Source organism: Benincasa hispida, chromosome 11, assembly GCF_009727055.1.
Source record: "Benincasa hispida cultivar B227 chromosome 11, ASM972705v1, whole genome shotgun sequence".
Lineage (NCBI taxonomy): Eukaryota > Viridiplantae > Streptophyta > Magnoliopsida > Cucurbitales > Cucurbitaceae > Benincasa > Benincasa hispida.
In genome coordinates, this window is record NC_052359.1 from 78,976,952 (window position 1) to 78,982,804 (window position 5,853).

A 5,853-nucleotide genomic window follows, 5' to 3' on the forward strand; every position below is an offset into this window, starting at 1 on the left:
ATGTTGCTGTATCTGAAAATGAGGATCCTGAGCCAAAATTTGTTGAAATGTCAACATAGAAAAGATTGGCTTTAGTGGAAGGAAGAAATTGAGGTAGAATTAAACTCATTTTCAAAACATCAGGTTTTTGGATCAGTAGTCCAAATACCAGAAGGTGTCAAACCTCTGGGATACAAATGGATATGTGTGAAAAACAGAAATAAAAATAATGTGGTCACAATATATAAATCAAGACTAGTTGTACAAGGTTTCTCACAAAGACTTGGTATTGATTATGAGGAGACATATTCTCATGCAATTACACTAAGATATTTAATTGGTCTGACTGTGTATGAAAATCTAGACATGCATCTTATAGATGTAGTCAAAAAATATTTTGATAATGATATTTTGATAATGATATTTATTGGAGAATCCTAGAAGGATTTAAGGTACCTGAAACATATGAATCAAATCCCCGGGAATTGTATTCAATAAAGTTATAGAGGTTATTATATGGATTGAAACAATCAAAATGAATGTGGTACAATTGCCTGAGTGGATAATTTTTTAAAGAAGGATATCAAAATAATTCAATATGTCTTTGTGTTTTTATAAAGAAATCACAATCAGCATTTACTATTATAATTGTATATGTTGATGATTTAAATATAATTGGAACTCTTGAAGAATTTTCAAAGGCAACAGAATATCTTAAAAAAGAATTTGAAATAAAATATCTTAGAAAAATAAAATTTTTCCTTGGCTTGCAACTTGAGTATTTAATAGATGAGATATTTATTTATCAGTCAACTTATACAGGAAAAATTATAAAAAGATTTTATATAGACGAAGTGTTGGGGTTGATACCCTAAATCTTGTGAGTTATGTAGTTTTTAATTGTCATGTACAAACAATTTTATTTATTTAATAAAATATGCGATATGTTATTCGACATTTAGTAGCATTAACCCACAAAACAAAACCAATAAACTAAAATCCAATGCTATCTTTTGTAGCTTAAATATGTATGTAAAGACATACAGATGGATCGTGTTTAAGTCATAACCTAAATGGTCTGTAGTAGATGGATCGAGCTGAATACCTTATCCTAGTGACACTACGAATACGACCCATTTTGTAGATGTTACGATTGTTGTAAAGTGCTACAAATGATCTGATTCTGATCATTCATATAGAGACATGTGAGCAGGGGTTTTTTTGTACAAAAGGGTTTATATAAGACCAGACCACGAAATGAATAGTTTCATTATATAACGTTGTTAATAGTCGAGACTTACATTTCACTAGGATGACTATAGGTGACATGACTTTGATCTCGAGTGAGTTGTGAACTCCTGCCTATGAAGGCGGTCCTTTGATTTGTATGGGTGAGAGTGGCCAGATCGCCGACTCAATAAGCCTACCATTTTAGGGATTCGTCTGATTGGGGAGCTGAGAACACAGCTACATAAGATGAAATTCACTCATTCCCTAATATCGGGCTAAATTGATCCCTTAAAGGTTGATTTTGGGGCTCAAACATAGGGCACCACACCCTCTCTTGGCTCAAGAAGGGTTTGATCATTGTTGGACTATGACTTATTGTTCATTAGAGGGATTAGTGGTACTTAAGAAGTTAGATGTAACTACAGGGGTAAAACAATAATTTTGGCTCGGCTGTAATTATGAGCAATTTGTGAAGGATCATCGTACTGTTGATTGGTTATATCCAATGGACACAGAAATATATCTGTAGTATAAAGAGTGCAGCTGTCGGTCTTTAGTGGAGTGACAGATAGTTAATGGATGTTGGATTATTTAATTAAAGGAGTTGGATTAATTATCTGAGTACCATTGGAGCTTCAATCTACAGGTCATAAAGTGCCCTTTGTAGCTCAATAAGGATTATTGAGAATGAATTTTGGATTAATTTGAATTGTTCATATTAATTGAGGGAATTAATTATATGTGATATAATTAATTTAACTTAATTATATATAATATAATTAATATAATGTATTTAATGCATTATAATATAATGTTTATTTGAGAGCAATTAAATATTTGAATATGATTCAAATCTTAATTATATGAATGAGATTCACATAATTAAATTTAGTATAAATGCAATTTATATTAAATACCATTCATGTATGAATAAATCTATAGGTCATATTGTATTTGATACGATATAAAAACTATAGGTTATATGTTATATTTGATATAAAGTTATATTATATATATATAATTAGTTATTTATTAATTAAATTAAAGGGAAGGAGTTCCTTTAATTTTCTTTCATCAGATGTGGGAGTGGGAGTTACAGGGAGATGATCTCTTCTCTCCAGTTTCTTACGCAGAGTGTAAAAAAAAAAAAAAAAAATCTCTGTTACTCTCCCACTGGATACACAAAAGAAATTTACTCTGTTACACTCCCACTGGATACACAAAAGAAATTTACCTTTCTTCCTTCTCAAAATTCTCTCCCGTTTCCAAAAAGATCAGAGCCCACAATTTTTTATATTCTCACCCTACCCTAAGGAGAATACAGAGGACGACTTTATGGTGGTGGCCATCTTGGATTGCTACTTTCTTGTGAGTTTTTTGAGTTGTTCATGATAGATCAAGGAGTGTTTTCTTGAAGATCTTTTTCTTCAAAGGTAAATATTGTCTAACCCTACACTTTTTCCCTCCTTAACATGCTATAAATTAGCTATATATGCATAATTTTTCTGTTCTGTAAATTTTATTTTGTGAATATTGGGAATTGGGAATGATCTCGCTTCCACAGTGGACCTCACGGTTCCTTCAATTGGTATAAGGGCGGAAGTTTTTTGTCCCAATTTTAATTTTCCAGAATTGAATTTACAGTTAATGGGGGGTTATATACATTTACTGCATTTATGGTTGATGAATGTATGTGGAATGTAATTGCTTTGCAATTTTTGATGTTTCTGAAGGAAAATTTCGGAAAATCCTTTGGGCGGAAGCAGAGATCGTCCCAAATTCCATTTTTATTGAATATAAAGTTTTATAGTAAAACAATAAAAAGATATGCATTTACTTAAAATTACAGCATGCTTTAAAACAAAAACAAAGGGTTTCAGAAACCCTTACCTTTGAAGAACTCTTTCTTCAAGAAATCATTTGTACAAGCCACGAATGAAACTCCTTTTACGCGGATCTCCTTCTTCAAGAATGAACACTATCACTCGAGAACCCTCTGTATTCTCTTGGGATAGAGAATTCAAGCAAGAATTGTGAGCGTTGCTTGAATCCTTGGAAGAGGGAAAAGAGATGGAGAGGAGGAGAAGGAAGAGAAGAACTTTTCTTCTTTGTGAGTTATTTCTTAGAGAGAACACTTCTTCTTTTAGAGAATTAAGGAAGAAGATGATTCATTCAACTTCTTGAATTTCACGTAATGTTAAACTTGAAGAATGGGGGGGGGAGGGAGTTATACTCTTCTTTTTTATTAATTTCAATAAATTAATAAATTAATATATATATATTATAATAATAATAACTTTTTATATTATAATACAGTATAGTATTCAAATATAATATATAGCCTATAGTTTTATATTGCATTAAATACAACGTTAACTATAGATTTTATTCTCTCACAACTATACATGGCATTTAATATAAATCATATTTATATTAAATCCACTTATGTGAATCTCATCCATATAAATGATATTTGGATCATATCCAAATATTTAATTCCACTCAATATAAATCATATTTATATTTAATTACATGAATTTTATTCATATAATTGGTATTTGAATCATATTCAAATTCCTCTCAATTAAAATGTTTCAAATACATTATAATTAATTATATCATATATAATTAATTCACTTAATTAATTTGAACACTTTAAATTAATCTAAAGATTAAATCTCAATTAAATCACTGTTGAGCTTTAGAGGGGACCTTATGGACCTGTAAATTGAAGCTCCAATCATATTTGAATAATTAATTAAACTCTTTTATTAAATTATTCAGGATCTGTTAACTGTCGATCACTCCACTAAAGATCGATAGCTGCACTCTTCGAACTACAAATAAATTTCTGTATCCATTGAATATAACCAATCAACAATGCGATGACCCTTCACAAATTGTTCGTAAGTACAATTGGGCCAAAATATCGTTTTGCCCTTATAGTTACATCTAACTCTTTAAGTACCACTGATTCCTCTAATGAATAACAAATCATAGTCCACTATGACCAAGTCCCTTTCGGGCCAGGAGAGGGTGTGACCACTATGTTCAAGACCCGGAATCAGCCTTTAAGGGAGCAATTTATCTACTTGCTCTTGCATCGGAGAATGAGTAAATTCCGTCTTCTGTAGCTGTGTTTCCAGCTCCCTAGTCAGACGAATCCCCAAAATGGTAGGCTTGTTAAGTTGGAAATCTGACCACTCTCACCCATACAAATCAAAAGACTGCCTTATGAGTAGGAGTTCATAACTCACTCAGGATTAAGGTCATGTCACTTATGGTCATCCTAGAGAAATGTAAGTCTCTATTATTAACGACATTATATAAAGAGACTAATCATTTCGTGGTCCGATCTTATACAAATTCTTTGTATAGGGTACCCCCGCTCACATGTCTTCATATGAATGATCAGGATTAGATCATTTATAGCACTTTACAACACTTGTAACATCTATAAAGCGGGTTGTATCTGTAGTGCCACCAGGATAAGTTACCCAATCTTATCCATCTACTACAAACCATTTAGGTTATTATTTAAACAAGATCCACTTGTATGTCTCTACAGACTTGTTTAAATTACATGAAATAACCTCATATCTTAGTTTATTGGATTGAGTATATGCTGATAAGATAACACTTATTTTACTAACAACAATATATTTACAAAGTTTACAAACTACAAGATTACAAGGAGATTTAGGACACCATTCCCAACAATCTTCTACTTGTCCTAAAGCTTAGGGAGACTAATGAACAATACAAATAAGTACAAAAATACAATAAACTAGGACATACACTATACCTCAATAACATCTTCCACTTATCCTAGAAAATGTATTGCATATCTTGTAGACCCAGACTTTCCAGATGAACCTTGAACACTTTAGCCGTGAGAGCTTTTGTAAATGGATCAGAAACGTTGTGCTCCGAAGCAATCTTCGTGACAATCACATCACCTTGATGCACAATCTCCCGAATCAAATGATATTTTTATTCTATGTGCTTGCCTCTTCGGTGACTCCTAGATTCCTCAGAATTTGCCATAGCACCACTGTTATCACAATAAAGTGTGATGGGCAAAGACATATTTGGAACAACTTCTAAATCAGTAAGGAACTTCTTAAGCCAAACAACCGCTTTAGCAGCTTCATAAGCAACTACATATTCGGCTTCCATAGTGGAGTCTGCGATACATCCTTGCTTGATGCTTCGCCATATTATAGCTCCTCCATTCAGAATAAACATTGACCCTGATGTGGATTTCCGAGAATCTTGATCAGTCTAAAAATCAGAATCTGTGTATCCTATAAGGATCAAATGCTTATCTCCATACACGAGCATATAGTCCCTTGTTCTCTGAAGATACTTGATGATCGTTTTGACCATCATCCAATGATCTAATCCTGGATTGGACTGACATCGGCTGACAATCTCTACTGCATAGTAAATGTCAGATCTAGTACATAATATTGCATACATAAGGCTACAAATAGTCGATGCATAGGGAATTCATCTCATTTCCTCAACCTCTTATGGAGTCTTAGGACACTGTTCCTTACACAATACAATTCCATGCCTGAAAGATAATAAACCCTTCTTGACATTGTACATCGAATATCTAACAAGCATCTTGTCAATATA